Source organism: Schistocerca piceifrons, chromosome 3 (assembly GCF_021461385.2).
Source record: "Schistocerca piceifrons isolate TAMUIC-IGC-003096 chromosome 3, iqSchPice1.1, whole genome shotgun sequence".
In the NCBI taxonomy this organism is placed as follows: domain Eukaryota; kingdom Metazoa; phylum Arthropoda; class Insecta; order Orthoptera; family Acrididae; genus Schistocerca; species Schistocerca piceifrons.
Genome location: NC_060140.1, coordinates 293,613,608 through 293,634,790, shown reverse-complemented (window position 1 = coordinate 293,634,790; position 21,183 = coordinate 293,613,608). Strand labels below are relative to the sequence as shown.

At 43.3% G+C, this 21,183-nt stretch overlaps 1 protein-coding gene across 1 annotated transcript in view; it reads left to right on the top strand.

The window, feature by feature from the left end:
- LOC124790080 overlaps positions 1 to 21,183 on the top strand; it is a gene marked incomplete at its 5' end in the record, with an annotated part of 634,243 nt that overhangs the window by 398,400 nt on the left and 214,660 nt on the right. The gene's annotated exons all lie outside the window — the stretch shown is intronic.

Genomic DNA, 21,183 nt, shown 5'->3' with positions numbered 1-21,183 from the left:
GGGAGAAAGCTGGGTGACTGGCTGTAACGAGGGGAAGGTGTCTACACGCCGCCTCACGCACATCCTGCCGTCTGAGCGAGCTCTTGTGCTGTGCGTCTGTTAGTGTCTGCGCCACGGAGAGAATTGGACTCAGGCGGTTCTTCCCGAGGGTGCGAAGGGTACACCGGCGACGTTGTCTCCGGGAGTGGGGTGAGATAGGCTGTGTGCGACGTCCATCACTGAGCTAATTTATTGCGTTCATTTATTTTACGTGTCCAGGAATTATATAACACAGAATAGTAAAAATATCGTACTAGCTGATCCATTCTCCAAGATATTTGAATTCTTTGATGATCTCTATTTATTGTTCTCCCATTTTAATAAGATTCAGTGTTTTTTATATTTGTTGTTATTCTGCTCTTTTCATCGCATCATTTAGATGGATATCTATTTTGCTGACATGGCTACAAACAGGATTTTGCGGTAGGATACACAAGTGCTTGTGCTGTAGATCTTTAGGTATTTGCATTAGATCCCTAGTTAGCACCAGCCAGTGTTCTTAATATTTTATTTCTCGATTTTAGCCTCCGTACATTAGTTCTAGGTACCTCCTAAATGTCAGGAAGCTATCGAGAGTCAGAACTAAATATTTGGAGCGTCGACAGTGTCATCATTTTTTGCTTCGGAAGATTACGTTCAGTTCTCTGTTCGGCACTCTGTTACGTGGAATGAACAGACGTATGTTTTATCAGGGTTTGAACAAAGTCTCCAATTTTTATAGTACTACACAAGTTGGGAATTATCGATGATGATCAATGTGACTGCGCAACATTGGAACGAACAATGGAACACATATTGCACGACTGCCCAATTAGAAAATCCGTAGATGTATCTACTTGTACTAATTAATAACATTTTATCTTATATCAACTTAATTCTGCGTACTTGTAAAATATAATTCTGTACGCCATATGCTAAATAAATAAATAAAAATAACAAAATTCTTGAAGACACTACAAATTTTCTACTACATAGACCGTAAGCTCCAGAATTTCGTTATCACTTGCCGCATTAGGTCTTCAGTGGTACAATGATCGTGCAAGTTTCTGCAAACCAAGAGATGATATGGGTCCTGCAGGTCACCACACTCGCAGAACTCGGCTTCATTCATGAAGTCCCACTTCCTTGGGATAGTTGCATCGTGACACTCCTGTCCTCAAATGGTTTAGTGCCATCCATGTACGTAAGGCAGATGAAATTCTGCGGCAGGTTCCTCTTTGACGCTCTCCGTAATCCTTTCGGCTAATGAAAGTCGCCATAGATCTGTTTGGCAAGTTCCAGGTGCTGATGTAATTGCCGATGTTGTGCGCTTGACGCTCCTCCTTAACCTCATCCTGGGGTTTTGTGGTTCATGTCCGAACAGGGGGTGTCTAGGATCCATTTCCTGCTTCCTTTCCTCAAATTCTGCGACTGTTCTTCTGAGGATGTCAGATGGAGCTATTAGTAAATTGTACTCAGAGCTATTATGTCAGTCGTTGTATTTTACGAGTGTATGGGCCACAAATCTGTTGTGTATGAGTGACAGATTTCTAAACAATTACGTCTCATATGTTTAATTTGGTCTTAATTTAAAGATTAAAATCTCATTAAATTTTTGAACACCAGAGCTGGATATGCTAGCCAACCTGACTTCAACATTAACTGGTAGGAGCCAAGGTAGGCTAGTACTCGCACCCCAGAAACCAATAGGCTCGGGCCCAGTCTGGTCTATTGATGAGTAATCCGATAACCAAGAACTTCTCGATTCCAAAGCGTCTTAATTATTAACGAAAACTTATACCGCGTATTTGAATACCATTTTCGGCACCAAGATTACAAAATCTTTGCAAATCGACTCATGTCGATAATAATAGAGGCAAGACCGCAAAAGTAGTTTGCTGTAACTGTAAGAATACTGATATGTCTATTCGATTCCTAGAAGTTATTGGTTCTGCCCATCACTCCACTGATTTTATCGTCGTAAGTCACAAGAAATCCACTGTCTGATAAAGATCTCCTGTACAATTTCCAAGCATCACGGTCTCCAGCTTCCAGGATTTGAAAAAGAAGTCAGGAAAGGCGATTCCGTATCACCAACATTATTCTCAGCAGGCCAAGAGAAATTTTACAGTCCCTTCAACCGGGAATACTGAGTAGGAGACAACGCTAGTGGAACATAACTGAACCACCTTCGTTGCTGATGACATTGCACTGCTCGTCCTCTATTCTAGGATGGACAATAATAGATGCTGAAATCTAAGCGTCGTTCATGCAAGTAATGTTTGCCGGCAATGGGTATCACGCGCAAATACAATCCCAATCCTTCAATGATATTAACGATCGGAGGCGTAGGACTGAATTGTATTTTATATGACACGGTGGTTAGCCTCCATCTCAATTTCATTACACGCACAAAATGGTTCGACGATTATGCTGCCATCAGGTGCAGACTTAAATTTCGTCTCTTTCAGCTTTGCTTGGTGGGAATCAGACAATTTTTGGCAGCAGTATCAAGTATAAAATTGCTAGTAATAAATAATTTAGGTTCGACAACCGTTAACTAGCATCTTGCCGTACGAATGTAAAGATTTGTTCCGTTCTGTGAATGGAGTGTAAGATGCTTTCTAGAGTCCGTTAAAAACGATATTAGGTACTTCACATTGTACTTTGACTACTATACAGGTATATTTACTCTTTCCGAGGCATTAGTTACCTCATCACATTTCTTACTTATACTTCAAAATAATTGACACATTTCTTACAGTCTGTGTTTCATTACTATAGCATATCTTTTGTTATTATGTGGTAGTAGTGAGTTTGACGAGAAAATTTGTTGAGGACTGTTAAGGTTTTGGAATTCATGTTCAAGGGGGAAGAGGGTTAACGTCCAATGACTAGTATAGTCCACAAAACAAGTATACGAAGAGCGAAATGTGCAGAATTTAACTAGTTACAATAGAAAATTGATAATTCACAAATGAAGATACCTACGCCAAGTCGATATCAAAAATGCTAGGCGCACTATTATAAAGCGACATGAAAAGTACACAATTGAAGTTGTTCGTGAGTTTTCTGAAAACTTAATATAAACGTTTGTAAATTAATAGGCTGTAATTTGTATTACCTTTTGGGAATGTAAACCTTACGATTTTGTTTTCACTGATAATTGGATGCTTGTTTGTACACGCTGTGGAAAACATATCTCTTACTAACTTTGAGTAGTGATAAACGAAATAACTGTATTTTGATACTGTTTGGATAAAGTAGCAGCGGGAAGCTGGTAGTAAATGTCAGAACAAGGACGTAAATTTCAGAATGGTGGAAGAGAGTGAGTACTTTTCCTCGCATCGCTTGAAAAGGTAATGGCAAAACATTTCCAAGTTCAGCATTCAGACAGAAAGCGCATCTGGTGAAAAAAGGTTGGCAGCAAAGGTCTCTGACAATTTTGAAAGCCGCTGAAATTCGAGGCACCAGATATTTTGCTATCTCTACAGGTTTCGAATCATCAAGCTGTTCACTCGAGCCGAGAGAAAGTAGTCTGCTAGTGTCATTTTGATATGTACTTTTTTTTCCAAGAACTACGACTCCTACACAAAAAAAGTTTGTTTGCGTGGCCATCCTCCGCAGCACGACTCCTAGACAAAAAAAAGTTTGTTTGCGTGGCCATTCTCCGCAGCAAGCATAGAAATACCGTAGGAATATGCGGTTTTATTTACAAAACAAATGTTCCTAAACAAAAATATCAACAGATGCGATCCATACTGTCTTTGATGTACTTCGTCATCTCTCAAGAGCCGGCCGGGGTGGCCGAGCGGTTCTAGGCGCTACAGCCTGAAACCGCGCGACCGCTACGGTCGCAGGTTCGAATCCTGCCTCAGGCATGGATGTGTGTGATGTCCTTAGGTTAGTTAGGTTTAAGTAGTTCTAAGTTCTAGGGGACTGATGACCTCAGAAGTTAAGTCCCGTAGTGCTCAGAGCCATTTGAAGCCATCTCTCAAGATTTGCAAAATTATACATTCCACAACACTGAATTGTTTTGTACCTTTTGCTGGAAACTGGTTGTACTATCACATGGTCAAATGTCCGCTGTTCTTTGTTCTTGAAATATCTAACACGTGAACGGTACGAGTTTGTTATTTGTATTAATGAGTACATTTATCCCCCTTCATCTTAAGTTCTTCGTAGCTCTGGTAACAGCTAGTTTATAGTGCGCGAGCGGAGGCCATGGTTAAGTGTTCTAGGCACCAGAGATTTGAGCAGCGTAATGGAACAGGAAGTATATCCCTTACAAGTCAGGTGGAGCACATTATGCAGTGGCTTGTTCTCTCCATCTCTCTCACTCCCAAAAGCAGATATCGGGAAACGCTAATACCTGGCTGCCAGAATTGCGAAAGCCTTCTGATATTCATCAGTCGCTTCTTGCGAGCTGGATCTCCGCCAGACGGTGCTGTTAACTGCTGCAGAGTATAAAAAGAACAGTTCCAATGTGTATGGCAGATACTTTTTTTTAAAATCAGATTTTTGTTTGAAGGAGACGAAGTTTTGGGACAAAGCGTTTCGAAGGGCATCAAAGTCTCGTTACGTTATGCAGTAATTTCACGCTTCTCACTCGTCGTGCATCCCATCCGTAATAAACGTTTTAGTTGTTGTACTTGGTGTAGTTGTCGAAGTAACGAAAAATCCTCTTCCATATTGAGTAAATAAATCAGATCAATCTGAACAGCCGCTTGCCTCCAGTGCCCTAACGTTTGTGTGGGAGACGCCAGGTAGCGGTACCCAGTTTCCTCACTGCAGTGTCGAATTACGATGGCCATAACTCACACTAACTTTTTTACTTACACGTTTATTTTTTTCAATATCTCTTTACAGTCCTTTAACATAATCTCTCTGCTTCTCTGTGACTGAATCCCAACATCTCAGAAGCTCTATTATTCCATTCAGGACAGCATTTGCGTTCATCTGTCGAATGGCTCGGTTAACGGTGGTAGAAAGCTCTTCCAGGCAACGGTAACGACGTCCATGCATTGTTTTTTTTTTTCAACGTGGGGAACAAGTCGAAGTGTGGTGGACTCGTGTCCGGGCTGTAGGGAGGATGCGGCAACATTTTCCATCCGTATTCGCGCAGGTTTTGGCTTGCAATATTACCGATATGCAAGCGAGCATTGTTGTGGAGAATGAGTGGTCCAGATTCGAGAACCGAGGTCGGGTTTTGTGAACTGCGCAGGTACACTGCTGTGATGCTTGTTCCACGCGGGAGTCTTACATGTCATGATAATTCCTTGGTGATCATAACCACAAATCATCATTTGCTTTTTGATAGAGCGTGTCGAAAGTTTTTGGACATGGAGAATCTGAAGCTCTCCACTCATTGGACTGTGATTTCAACTTCGGTTCAAAGTCTCTAATCCACGTTGCATCAATAGCGACATTTTCACACAAGAATCCTTGACCTGCACGGTCGAATCGTTATTTTAGAAAGGTTGCAATGTCCAGGCGATTTGCTTCTCTACAGCAGCCAAACAGCGTGGGACTAATCATGCAGTCCGCAGCTCGTGGTCGTGCGGTAGCGTTCTCGCTTCCCACGCCCGGGTTCCCGGGTTCGATTCCCGGCGGGGTCAGGAATTTTCTCTGCTTCGTGATGACTGGGCGTTGTGTGCTGTCCTTAGGTTAGTTAGGTTTAAGTAGTTCTAAGTTCTAGGGGACTGATGACCATAGATGTTAAGTCCCATAGTGCTCAGAGCCATTTTGAACTAATCATGCAGAAATTTTCCTCTTCTTCAAATCATTTGTCAGAATACGGAATGCTGATGTTGGCGGCATTACCGTGGTTTCAGAGACCACCTCACATCTCGCACTGCGATCTTCAAGAGCATCTGCCATAAGTTACACACTTCGTCCATCTGTTGACATTTCCGGCCTTCCGGGTCTTGGATTATCATCTATGCTCATACGATCACCATGAAAACGATCGAAACAACGTGAAACTGTACTACGATGCACTGTAAACTCAGCACAAACTTCACTTAACGCACTATGGATTTCTGTCGGTTTTTTAAAAAATAGCTCTAAGCACCATGGGACTTAACATCTGAGGTCATCAGTCCCCTAGAACTTAGAACTACTTAAACCTAACTAACCTAAGGACATCACACACATCCATGCCCGAGACGGGATTCGAACCTGCGACCGTAGCAGCAGCGCGGTTCCGGACTGAAGCGCCTAGAACCGCTCTGCCGCAACGGCCGGCTGTCGGATTTTTGCCGCGTAAAGTTTCGATCTTGTTGTGCGACCTCTGGTCTTTAACAGTCACAGTACTCGAAATCCCTGCGTGGCCCATTACTATCTCTCACATATTTTATGTTAGAGTACACAGCGAAAAAACAAAAATACGTGGTGCTTCGTCAAGCTACCAACTAAATCTGACTGAGATTGATTTAAGCGTCTCGCCTCGTCCCGACGCGAGGAAAATAAGAAATAACGGAGCCAGTCCTCTTTGTTTAGTAAGACTTGCCTTAGGGTACAACTGTTTACGCATGACTTACTTCTGGTAACAAAACAGCTTACAGCCATCAACCAGACTATCCAAGGCGTGCATCTGAGCTCTTCAACGACGGGAACAAGTGTCTTCTGCTGTCTACACGTGTCATCTTCCTCCGCAATGACAAATGAAGGTGTAGTGAGCTACAAATATCGATAAATATGCTTCCAACTACAGAAATGCCAATCAAAATATGCTTCTCTGCTCGACGTTAAAAACATGAGAGAATAAAAAAGAAAACGATAATATGAACCGCAAAACTAAACAAATATACTTCTATTGCTGACCTTGCCGGGGCGGTAGCATTACAGTTATAACTGATTGAAGGGGTTCTAGGGGTACGCAGAAAGTACTGTGACGCAGGGATTTCGGAGTTTACCATGACTGCTGGTATGTACCTACAAGCAGACGTAAACTGAGTATATAACCTTATTTTGTAGATGTGATAATTAACACATTATGACTATCCACCGTATACACATTAGAACCTCGTTTCATGATGTTTTATGTCTCCTGAGGTTGCTAGTAAGATTCCTTATGTTTTCGCGTTACGCGACAATCTCTCCAAACCTTACGCTAAAATCTAATACCACAGTGCGAATAGTAACTAAAACCTACATTTAAAGTATAGGAAATAGGCTTATATTCTGGACGGCGCTAGAGAAAGAGAATGTTCTTGTTTTCGAAAGAAAAGTTGCAGTGTCTTCGAATTGATTAGTAAATTGGAAACATTTCAGGACAGTTTTATGAAGTTCATTTTTAAGTAAGTTACGCTACTACTGGTTTGTATCACTCGTTTCCAAGTTAAGCTTTGCTCTGAGGGGTGTGCATCGAAACAGTATCTCTGGGTGCACGAAACAGCAAGGCCGGCCTGGGATCAATCCTCGTACCTTTCTTTTCCTCTAGTGGTAAGTACTCTAACGTCTGAGTAAGTTTGCAGAGCGAAAGTTTCATTCTGGCTAAGTCATTCACCGCTTATCTTCTCTACCAAGGCCATTTGTCCAGTGTGGCTTGGGAAAATGTGAGAGGTATTAGCATGTTGCAGCTGTGAAACTGGCCGTGACTAGTATGCGCGCTAATGTAAGGTCCTGGTTAAGTACCGTTCCATTGCACACATTAATCAGCAAATATTATTTTATCTTTGCCACTAGCAGTTTACAGGAATTTCCTAAAATGCGTGATGTGTAAGTGAGCACTTCTTACTAGAAATTTATTTGAAACTAAATGGGTTCCCCTATTTTCCCCTAAAGCCACACGTATTAACGCAAATGATGGAGAGTTGACGCTTGTCGCAACGTGCAATACGCGATCCGGAAGGAAGCGGCACAAAAAGCAGAAAGACCACACTTGTTGTTTGTTGACAGAGAGTGGAACTTACGACTGTAATATTATGAGATGCTTGCGCTTTACAGATAATATGTTGGGGAAGTGAAGTCTTGGAAAACAATGATTGCATCAGTTGTTTGGAGATGGAGAGAGATAAGTGTAGTGAGTCACAGGAAGGCGTAGTAAAAGAACTGACTGCAGCTGAGTCAGCTCATTGTTGCGCCCAGTATTCCCCGTAGGCATAACGTCAAGGGAAATGTGTGTGTTTGGAAAACTGTGGGTTTGGGAACTACCAATAAGCTTTATCTATTTAAATTTCCAATAGTTAACTGCACGGTAATCTGATCGCTGAGGATGGAAAACTTACTGGCAAAAGCGGAACATTTTAGTAAGCATTTCGGGGGATAGGAAAAGGACTTTGTCGTCAACGGGATGTTAAGCTACGATCTTGTTTCGTACGTGGTTTGAGAATTCGGGACCGAAGCTGTTTGCAACTCTTTCGAAATGTCCTCAAGTGGATGAAACTAGTGGTGTGATTACTATTTAGGTTTCCCGCCAAAGCCCTCCTGTTAAATGGGAAACTGTACGGCATTTTGTTGTATTAGGTTTTATGGTCATACCGGCAGTGCATCAACCACACCAAAACGTTGACCTTTAAAAATTTGGTAGCTTTAAAAAGTGATTTATAAAAATGTAAGCAGGCTATAAAAATTGTTTGTACCGTAAAACAGGCCTCTAATATGAGGACGGCTACTACCTATGCATTTTACGCATTGAGTAGATCGCGGCTGGACCAAATTTGCTGTTGAGCCATCCATTTATGAAATCTGTACTACGAAAAGAATTGGGAGATAATTGATCTAAGGATATATAATGGTATGCTTAAATTCCAAGTGTTTCGCTTCAAGCACAAAAAATGTTTCTCCATATTGGTTTCTATGCCTCTGCTCTGACGAAAAGAAAACGCCGCATTCGCTACCCCAGACTAGTTTTATCGGTAATTCGCCGTGAACGGTTTTTATATTGCAAGGGTCACAACATTAATTTTGAGAAAACACGTGTTATTAATGTCGTAATGAACAGAAAAAGCAGAGATTAAGAACCAACCGTAACTAGATTGAAGATGATAGTGTTTTCATCAAGGTGGACCCATAATTCATTTCAATTTTTTTTTCTTGTTGGCCACTGGGCGCACAAATACATCCGATTCAGATTGAAGGGTTGCTTTCCACAAATTGCCTAGTTATTTACTACACAAATTTCTGCGGCGCCAATGACAACACTTATGTAAATTCAGTGGCCAAGAAATTTGTGCATATTAGACTAACAAAGTAATTTCTGAATACACACACACACACACACACACACACACACACACACACACACACACACACACACACAGAGAGAGAGAGAGAGAGAGAGAGAGAGAGAGAGAGAGAGAGAGAGAGAAATCGTGTTTTCTGTACGTTCTAAACGGAGATACAGTCGAAGACTGTAAAATAGTACAACAAATAAATGTGGCAGGATGGTAACTGGACCGCAAAATGATGGGTCTCCCACTTTGCAGCGCAATAAAAGCTTCACCGTAAAACAATAGGAGTGCAGGCACTACACAGAACTTCAAAACTGTATCCAAGCTCGTCTCGTCAACCTCTAAAATAGTGGGCCGGCCCTCATTTAAATTCGCTTCTGCCGCTCTATAAGAAATGCACTCCTCTCAGAATTTGGCCACGGTGATTTGGACGCCGCGGGCGCCACAGACTGGCTGCACCAAGGAAAGTGGCGCGCGCATGGTATGCGGACCAGAAGACGTGTTTGGGTTTGGAGCTGTTGACGCGGCGCGGCTCGGCGCCAGTGGCCGTGTTGTTCTGAAGCTGCGCTGGCCCCGCCATTAGGAAGCGGCGCCGCCTGCTTACCCCGCTGTGGCTGGCGGCCGTTATCGCGAAGGCTTTGTTGCCCGCGGCCACCGGTATTCTGCCGCCAGAGCTGTGTCGCACGGGAAGAGGCGGAGGCGGCCGTGTCTTCCTGTTCAGCCAGATGGTCTGTGATGGCCACACTGCGTTACAGGGCCGTGACGGTTGTCGTAACTTATGTATTTTTCGAAAACTCTGGTGAACAGTATCTAACCTATACAAACAAGTCGGCGGTATTTATCAGTATACCAGTGGATCTAAAATTTTGGGTGTAATGCAAAACGAGAAGATGGAAATTACAGAATGAAAGGCAGCTTAACCGTTAATTTTGGGTGTTGTGCAAAACGAGAAACTAAAAGTTACAGAATAAAAGCAAGCTTAACCGTTCGAAATGCAGTCAACAAATAAAACCTACATTTGCGCCAGTTGAAGCTGGATGAAAACCAGAAAAGCATGAATAGTTTTTAGTGTTTCTTAAAATATCATTTATGTAGTACTCTTATTCTGAAGAAAGTCCCAAAAATTCACAAAAATCTTTAAAAATCCTTTACAAACTTCCTTTTTTAAATGAATGAAAATTCTTGACGTTCTTCTATGAGGCAACACAATCGGTTTCACACCATTGTACATGCATCTTCAGGTGATAGTCTGTATTGAATACAAAACTTGTTTTTATGAAACTGTTAATACATAGTTTATAGCAGCGAGAAAAGAGGACCAGGTTTTTACTCACAACTTTTCACTTCATAAGGCTAAAGAAAACATACAGTGTCCTAACATTCAAGTTGCGAACCGATTGGCTGCGTAACCTCATCGAATGGCCAAGCTCGGAATTACACACCGTAAGATGGAAATGAGCGCCGACCGGATGGCCGAGCGGCTCTAGGCGCTGCAGTCCGGAACCGCGCGACAGCTACGGTCGCAGGTACCGATCCTGCCTCGGGCACGGGTGTGCGTGATGTCCTTAGGTTAGTTAGGTTTAAGTAGTTCTAAGTTCTAGGGGACCGATGACCTCAGAAGTTAAGTCCCATAGTGCTCAGAGCCATTTTTTCTTTTTTTGGAAATGAGCGTTTGGCGTCATTGGCCGGGAGGCACATTGTGGGGCAGGTCTTATTACATTCGACGCCACATTGGGCGACCTGCGCGCCGGATGGGGATGAAATGATGATGAAGACAACACAATACCCAGTCCCTGAACGGAGAAAATCCCCGACCCAGCCGGGAATCGAACCCGGGCCCCTTAGGACGGCAGTTCGTCACGCTGACTATTCAGCTATCGGGGCGGGCACACCGTAAGGTGAACGTCGGAAGCAGCAAATCACTGCAGTTAAAACATGTAAGTCCAAAACAGTGATAATGGGCACCGTGTAGTGAAAGACGTCACCCACCAAAGTTGTCTCATAATAGACTCGTGGTCTAAAGAGTTGACTCCTTATTAAACTTGGACCAAAATACAGTCCCTATAAATTTTTGAATTTTTTTAATACTCTTAACAGTGTAGCATGTAAACTGTGGTTGCCCTAACCACAAAATACTGTGTTTTATTTAGTAATTGCGGGCACATTATAAGTCCTAGCAGTATAAGTTGTATTTGGGGAATCTTCCGCATATCAAGTATTCCGGTCTGCTCTAATAATTCTAGGTACAAATCCACTGCACATCGCGCCCTCGTTCTCGTCGCCGACAGAATACACATCCACTCTTTCTTCACCCGGAATCGTCGGATGACTCTCGAGTAGTCTACATTGATTGTATTCTCGGAAGTACCGCGCAATACTTTCCGCACAGACCCTCGAAATTTTGTGCTCTCTACATTGGCAGACAAGGAATACTTCAGACAAGAGGAGAGTAGACACTTTTGAAATTTTTTGCTACAGAAGAATCCTGAAGATCAGATGGCTACATCCGATAACTAATGCGGAGCCACTGTTTTGATCTCAGAAAAAACTAATTCTCTGACTAAAGAGTAGGTCGGTTGGTAGGAGATAACTTGAAGCACAAAGGAATCGGTGTGTGGGGGAGGAGGTCATAAATGGGGGGGGGGGGGGGGGAGGCAGGCCAGTACGCCGCTGCAAGAAATGTTACGTGATATGGTTAATATCTTTGTTCAACCGAGAACAAACAAACGCTAGCGTTTAGAGATGGACTAATTTTAAGATGATTGCAGAGAAGGTTAACACGTTCTGTTCCAGCGATTTCAAATTTTTGCCGTGCTAAATCTTCCCGCTTGACGGATGAGCGGAGTACCGTTGTATGTTCCACTAATGGAGGCGTGAAATCTGCAGCCGTTTACTGCTGTGTCAAGTAGGTGAGCCACGTTCTCCCTTTCCTTTCACTGGGTTGGAGAACGGAATCGCGAGTCCTGGGCGATGGTGAGGTTTTAGTTTATATTCTTCAGAACACTCGTTTACTGCAGAAACTCCGGACCTCAACTGTGAACAGAGTTTCCAATCCAGTCATTTTGATTACGCTTATTTATATCGTTTCCAGGCAGACTCCTTAAACATCCCACGACATCCCCCCCCCTCCCACGACTGCCTTCAAGAACCGTAGCAGAAGTAATTCGCAAAACTGCCTCCCCGTATCACTGACATGAAATTGTAGAATCTTATTATATATTCTGAGCTCGGACATAATGATGTATCTCGAGCAGAGTGATCTTCTCTCTGCCAGCCAGCATTAATTCCGAAAACACGCACAACCCAGCATGCACTTTTCTCTCATGTCCACGGATCCAGCCAATTAAGTGGATTTGACACTTGACACTCGAACCACGCCAATGCTTATTATCGAATTTACGATCGTATAGGGTAACTAACTAAATTTGTGGCTCGATTGAAACATTATTGACAGGGACGATGCAGCATATTACCTTGGTGGGAAGTCCTCGGATTAAGTATAAGTAAATTCAGACGTGCCCAAGATAAATGTGTTGGGTCTCGTGCTCTTCATGTTGTATATTAATTACCTAGCATAGTAACTTCAAACGTTAGGTGATAGAGTTATCTATAATGGAAGCTCATCTTGAGAAATCGTCATTTAATACCGTGTAATTCCGGCATTCAACGTGATAAGCATCATTTTATACCTTGTAATTCCGGTCCTGGACTAGACAACCGCCTGGATTCGGCTAGGAAGAGAGTGCAAAAGGTTGTGCAGGTACGTCACATCCAGGTTAAACCAATTGCAATTCCACCAAATTGCGGAGACGCTGATGTCGGCGTTTTACCCGCTGCTCCAACATGTCGACGAATTTTCTACGGCGTTAAATGGCTCTGAGCACTATAGGACTTAACTGCTGAGGTCATCAGTCCCCTAGAACTTAGAACTACTTAAACCTAACTAACCTAAGGACATTACACACATCCATGCCCGAGGCAGGATTCGAACCTGCGACCGTAGCGGTCGCGCGGTTCCAGACTGTAGCGCCTAGAACCGCTCGGCCACTCCGGCCAGCTACGGCGTTAAAGTCAGGTCATTTTGCGGGCCAGTCGAGGTGTAATAGGGTGGAGAAGTGTTTAGAAAAGAAATTACACATTCTTCCAGCCCGAATAACCATTGGAATCAGTCAACTAGACAAATTCCTGGAAGTAACAATTTGTATGGGTATGGACTGGAATAATGACATAAGTTCGGTAGTACGTAAAGAAGGTGGCAGACGTTGGCGCGATGGGAAGACAGTGTGGAAACGCATTGCGTGTTTGGAGGACACTGCTTACAAAAATACTCGTATGACCTATTCAAGAATATTGCTCATCCAAACATAACCTTAGGAGACGATAGGCCGGATCCACGTTTCGCTCCCGTAGGGACCGTGAAGACAATGCTTATAAGTGATTTGCAGAGTATGGATGGAAATGTACACATTATTCCACAGCTGAGCTTCTGCTTCGTCTCTAACGATCACGAGGCTGTCGTACTTCAATCGCCGATCTTCCGTTTTCGCTCCCTTTCCCCAATAAGAATAAAGTTAGTTAACCACAATGCCCTGTCACCCTTCGTGAACATGTCACCTTAAGACGTTACGGCACTACATTTGAAAGTTTTTCTCGTGTTAATAAAATGCAACGACTGTGATTTACATTTGCGTATCGGGGCAGTTAACTCCGTATATTTTCGGATTACGAAAATGAACAGCGGAAGGAGAGAAGTCGACTGCAGTTCTGTGTTAGCTGCTACGCTACACTTGAGATAATGTGAACCGCTTCCGCTCTACCGACTGATGCGAAAGGAAAGAATAGATTTCAGTTGTTAATTACGGACGAACGATAAAAGATACAAACACATTGCACTTGTCATTGGAGACATGACGCTTCCAAGTTTGTTTGTAGCAATATGGCGACTACACCACAAGACAAATCATTTTGTGTGATGTAATTTGCGTGAAGTGAATCCATTGTTCAAGTACAACGTGCATTCCGTCGTCGGTTCGGCAACAAGCCGCCTCTGCACAAGTCTGTTTATGACTGGCATCCAAAATTCGTGGAAGTTGGTTGCATAAGCAGGGTGAGTCAGGAAGAAAGGTAGATGCTTTGAGGGGTGATAGTATTAGTTATTCTGAACAAAAAACTTCAATGGACGTATGCCCTATTCCGAATGGTATTCGCGATAGAACACGTTTAATATCACTTTTGTACGTTTTTCTCGAATAACTTGAAAACCGCACCGTCCAGCGAAAACGTATCGCAGTACAAAATTAAGCTATATTAAATTTCCTACAAAAAATGTCCTATTCATTTTTTTCTCTAGAACTAATAGTTTGTGCGACAAGAGTGCGATAATTTGGAAAAACTCGCGCATGCGTTGTAGCTTACCTAGCTGTTGTAAGCCAATTTGAGGTAGCATATTGAGGTAGCAAGTTGAGACGAACAGTTTGATACGTGACACTTGTGGTCTATGAAGTCGGAAACTGCCTTAAATTGGCCTACAAAAACCACATAAGATACGACGCATGCGCGTCGAGCGAATTTTTCAACATTCTTGCGCTCTCTTCGCACAAATGATGGAGAGTTCTAGAGAAAAAATGAATAGGAGCTTTTTTTTGTAGGAAATTTATTATAGTTTAATTTTGTACTGCGACACGTTTTCGCTGGAGGCTGCGGTTTTCGAGTTATTCGAGAAAAACATGCAAAAGGGATATTAAATGTGTTCTATGTCGGAAACCATTCGGAATAGGGCATACGTCCATATGAAGTTTTTTTTTGTTTAGAATCACTAATACTATCACCCTTCAAAGCATGTACCTTTCGTCCTGACTCACCCAGTATATGGAAGAGCGCTGGTCGGCCACGCACATCTGGCGAAAATATAGTGCTTGCCCTAGAAGCGTTCACACGGAGCCATCGGAAGACTACGAGACGGGCAAACCAGGAATTCCCTCAAACAACAGTATGGCATGCTGTGAAACGACGCCTGCGTATGAAATTGCAGTTACTGCAGCAAGTGAGTCCCAGGGACCGTAACAGAAGGCACGAATATTGCATTTAAATTCTCCAGGATATGGCAGAGGACACTTTTTTCCGAACGACTCATCTTTTCGGACGATTCGACATTCGATCTGTTGGGTAAAGTAAACAGCCGTAATGTAAGAATTTGGGGTCAAAATCCTGGTGTCATCATCGAACATGAAAGATACCAAAACTGAACGTGTTTTTTTGCCGTTTCTGGTCACAGGGTTTATGGAGGAAACTGACAGGAATATCATACGTGGAGATGTTGCAAAATTGGTTGGACGGCCAGGGTGGCCGAGCTGTTCTAGGCGCTACAGTCTGGAACCGCGCGACCCCTACGGTCGCAGGTTCGAATCCTGCCTCGGGCATGGATGTGTGTGATGTCCTTAGGTTAGTTACCTTTAAGTTGTTCTTAGTTCTAGGGGACTGATGACCTCAGAAGTTAAGTCCCATAGTGCTCAGAGCCATTTGAACCAAAATTGGTTGTTTCCTCAACTCCACCAAGATTCCAGTGATTTCATTTTTATGCATGACGATGCCCCGCCTCACTTCCACCGTGAGGTGCGGCGTTATCTTAACAACACCATCCCACAACGTTGTATGGGAAGAGGTGGACAACAAGACCTTCTTCACTGTTTTTGCCTTCCTAGGTCAACAGATCTCATATCATTAGGATTTTGTTTCTTTTTTTCTGTGCGGGTACATAAGAGAGAATGTTTATCCCACCTATGGCAGCTACTCTTAAACAGCTGAGGAACTGAATTATTCAAGCTGCCGATTCAATAAACATGGGCATGTTGATTCGTGTGTGGAATAAAATGGACTATCGTTTCTGTATTTCTCGAGTAACGCACGGTGCTCATGTCGAGTGTATTCTATAGTGCAGTGGTTACCAACAGGTGGTCCGCGGACCCCCAGGAGTCCGCGAGCTATGCCAGAGGGGTCCGCAAGATGCTATTAGAATAAAAAAATATATATTAAATATCTTTCGTGTGATAACAGATTTTTTGTTTTGGCCGCATCCTGCATGAGCAGAGCTTTAGCGAACGCTAACTTCTGCGTCTAGCGTTTTCCTAGAGCCAGCTGACACTAGCACACTCTAGCGCATCAGCACGCAAGGACTACAAGAAACTTGGAGATAAGGCAGTGAAAAAGATCCTTCCATTTGCAACCACATATCAGTATGATCAATTATTTTCTTCCATGTGTTTCCTGAAAAACAAATATAAGAATTGCTGCGCGGGTTTAGCCGAGCGGTCTATGGGCGCTGCAGTGATGGACTGTGCAGCTGGTCCGGGCGGAGGTTCTTCTCCCTCGGGCATGGGTGTGTGTGTGTGTGTGTGTTTGTCCTTAGGATAATTTGGGTTAAGTAGTGTGTAAACTTAGGGACTGATGACCTATACAGTTAAAAGTCCCATACGATTTCACACACATTTGATTTGAAATATAGGAATTGGCTCGACATGCGGTGGGATTGCAGAATGAAAGTTTCAAGTTTGGAACCTAATATTTCAGAAATAATGGACTCAAAGGTCAGATTGATCTCATCTCATTAAGAACTGAAAATTAAAACTAACTGTATACTGATGGAGTACCCTGTTGTAACTGTATTGTTTCAAATAAATAATACCTTGTATGAACTTAGTGTTTTCTTATTTTTCACACTTCTCTACTAAATGAAATCTCAAGAGCAATACACACAGTTTTAATTTTTTCGTGTCATTTTAAGTTCATACTCCTTTTTTTTTTTGAGTTTGTTGTACTAAACACCCAGATTTGAAGACAAAGATTTTGAGCAATAATCAAAAATTTAATGACGAAAAATTTTTAAGGTCAATATTTTTTCAATAATGAATGTCAATGTTTTTTCTAAGTACCAAAACTAAGAAACGTATGAAAAGACACTTAATTTGGCTTTTTTAGGTACTTGATACTGTGATATGACAAGGTACCAATCATGCTCGATGAGGGGGTCCTCGAGAACATTTTGTTGGGAACCCCTGGTATAGTGTCTGCAGGAGTATAGTAGTTTGAACCTTCTTCTATCCAGTGACATGCGGAATGTGTTTCTATCTTTCATAGTTTGTCTGTTCTTCCTTTTTTTTTTTTAAATCACACTGTATGCTGTGCTGCCGTGAGAGAGTTGGGGTTTTGGGATCACTCTCGGAGAGGGCGCAAAGCTGCGGCCGCACATAGCCTCCGTGTGCTGCGGACAGGTCACCGCCTCTGGTGGCTGAGCTGTAAAGTGGGGTGCTAAAGAGACGGGAATAGCCGGCTGGTGGCCACCTGGCCACCTCGTGGCACGCCGGATGTCTGAGCTCCGCTGTAATTGCTCAGCCGACGTCGCTGATTGGCGCAGATAAGTCAGTCGTTCCGGGAATTGCCAAGTGGAGCCTTCGCCAGTCTCCTAAAACGGAAGTGTTCAGACCGTACCGGCCAATCTCCTCTTAATGTGCGCATTTCTTGAAATGCTGCCAAGTGCCTGTTATAATTGTGGAAGTGAATATGTGAAGGTTCATTTATTGTTTTCTCTTCCGTCGTAACGGCAAGCGCCGGGACGAAGATCAAGAACGTAGCCGCAGAGAAGGCTGTGAGAAGACGTCAGCCTAAAGCACGCTGGCTAGGACGTCACCACGGCTGGAGCGGCCTCTACAAGAAGGGAATATAAGCGCCGTTCCTGCCAGCCTCGGCCGGACAATTATAGACGGGCACTAGCTGACCCGGACAGTACAAGACGCGCTCTGGCAGAGGCACTAGCAGAACCGTTACTATAGTTCAATTCTTTTATCTAGGCGGTTCGCGCATGCCCACTCAGACGCGGGAGACTGCTGCGTTGCCAGTTGCACGCGCCAAGAGAAGCAGCGCCATAGTATAGTATAGTTCGCAAACTTACGTTTAGGGGGGAGCGCGCAGTTTATGCAGTAAAGCCACCACGGCCGCATTAACCCTTTCGCTGCTACAGAGACGTGCTCCCCGCATTCCGCGCTGTGCGCGATTTTGCCATCACTACACTGCTCGCCTGTGCAGACACATGGTGTTCCGACTGCTTTGTCACACTTTATCATTAGATTTCACAAAAACTATTTGGCTCAAAAATTTGATTTTTACACATCTTCTTGACCGATACCTTCCCCCCCATAAACGACTTAATTTTGTTTCGATGTTCAACGCAGTTATTGCGCAGCATTAAATGTAGTAAACCATTGAACGCAATTTTGAAGAGTTCGCAGAGGTAAAAGTCCAAACCGTATACTTCCCGTAAGGTCGATTTTAGGTGCCATTAGAAACTTAAAAAAATTACATTCAAAAGAAAAAAATTCACGAAGTAAGACACTTCGATATTGTTTTTAAATACAGAAAATGTTAAGCACCGAACAAGGTTTGAACTCAAAACCTTTCGCTTAGTAGCTAAACACTTTAACCATTACGCTAACGCAGCTCATCATTCAACAGCCTTCTTGGAGGCAAAATACCAATAAACACTGTTGGTTTGACTATGAATTACTCACGTTTCGTCGAAGTACAATAGGAAATAAACAATTACCGCTGTTCTTTATTGCGAAAAAGCGGTTCGTGAGAATGATACAACACCTTTCCTTGCTATCGCCTGAATTAGGAGGCTTATTGCTTGTTTGGTTTAATTAATTAACAGAATATGAAGCAATTGGTGTAAAGAAGGCTTTTTCCAAACTACCTATAAAAGAAAGTGTGCTATCAAAACATTGCTTTTGTTCAATTACTTTATTTATGACTGAACGTTTCTAAAACTGAAGACACTCGTCCGAGCTCTGCACTGCATCGAGCTCTGGCAGCGTCGTTCGCTGTTCAGCCGACTGTGTTTTGTGACGTCAGATGCGCAGAACGAACCTAAACTCGGCCGCCGTCGTAAATGACGCGCACTTTAGTGAACCATAGGAACTAGTGTGATATCTGGCATGGACATCGTATATAGTAAAGGACACTGATTGTTTGCATGTCGCCAATCGCTTGCGACACGTTCTTGTAAACCAAAGTATTGTCAGTCTACTTTATTGTAATAAAAACCGTTAAAGTTATGTGCCTGAATTGTTGTATAGCTATCAAAGAAAGCAACATCCTTTAGGCACCCTATAAGAGACGAGTGGGCAGGACGTCACATTTTCGTGTTACGGCGTGTACACACTATGCCAACGAACGATAGCCAGTGGATTCGGCCGAAAGTTGGTCAGTCCGGAACCGCGCTGCTGCTACGGTCGCAGTTTCGAATCCTGCCTCGGGCATGGATGTGTGTGATGTCCTTAGGTTAAGTTAGGTTTAAGTAGTTCTAAATCTAGGGGACTGATGACCTCAGATGTTAAGTCCCATAGTGCTTAGAGCCATTTGGACCATTTTGGTCGCCACTGCATAGGTGTTTGGCGTCACATCCTCACCAAACGAATGGATTGGGGGCCAAAGCATTCGGCCATGTGGAATCGCAGTTGGCTCTGATAGCTTGTCGAGGACGTTCCCATTTTGTTATTGATACAAAGAAGTGTTTGAACTACCAGTTCACCAGCCGATACTATGAGGGCAGAAGAGGATTTAGCATCAGAAAAAGAAGAAAAATAAACGGCACTTGTGGACGGCCCCTCTTTTAAAAATAGGAAGAAAATTAAACGATACTTGTGGACTACCTCTTTTTTAAAAGTAGGAAGAAAATTTATGGCTGACCTTAAAACTGAAGTGTAATTCGGGTTATTTCATCATTTTTCACGTTGTATGTATTACCTTCCTATGTCCGCCCGCCGTAGCTGAGTGGTCAACGCGACAGAACGTCAATCCTAAGGGCCGGGGTTCGATTTCCGGCTGGGTCGGAGATTTTCTCGGCTCAGGGACTGGATGTTGTGTTGTCCTAATCATCATCATTTCATCCTAATCGACGCGCAAGTCGCCAAAGTGGCGTCAAATCGAAAGACTTCCACCCGGCGAACGGTCTACCCGACGGGAGGCCCTAGTCACACGACATTTATATTTTTACCTTCCAATAGCTCATTTATTTCCCTCCACCCTTCTAATCTTTTCAATTTTTTTGCAATCGCAGTTCGTAGGATCCAATAAACATTCTTGTTTTCGATGAAAATTTTCAGCTTTGTGTCTCTGCACTCAAGAGTCCAGCTTCTTAAAACATCATAAATACACACCTTTCCAACAGACACTGCAAATCGCTACTGAACGAACTGACATTAGACACGGGGTCCACACTAGGAGAGTAGTCCAATGGGCAGCCTACCGCCAACGCTCTGATTTTACCGATGGCAGTCTGAACTGCAAAAAGGCCAACCGCTTCGTTGTTTCCGATTTGCCGCCCGTCCACACTAAGCAAATCTCGATCAACGGCGCGGTTTGTCGTCGTTGGCCTTGTGTGTATGCGCCTTTACATATTGTGTGTTGATTTTTTTGCGTTGACAAAAATGCCTATTAACAGATCAGTGACAGCCAGTAACACAAAGATCAGTCAAATAAAAATGTTTAACAGTGTTTACTGTGCATACGCGCTACCAGACTGTGTCAGTCTTGGGCATTAATTTCAGTCAAGACCGTTATGGTTTCGTCAGTGAGTGCGAAATGCTTGAAAGCTTTTCTCCAGGGACATGTCTCTCTACACGTGTACTCTGGAAGCTACCGTATGGTGTGAGGCGTGGGGTACATGATGTGGCAGTGTAACTCTTCTCGCACCCCTCCTCCCTCCCTCTCTTCACCGGCTCCTTTTTTAGATTATTTCATTCGATATTCTGTCCATTGTGAAGACTCTACACGTCCATCCTCTACCTTTTCGCTCGGCTACATCTAGTAAATAGCATTGGGTTTTAGCGATTATCGATGGTTCCACCTCATCTTAGTCGCCATTCCTTTGGCTATGACTTTTCTGCCACGAAGAATTCCAGTAACTGTTGTCCAGTTCCTTCACACAACTTCTTCT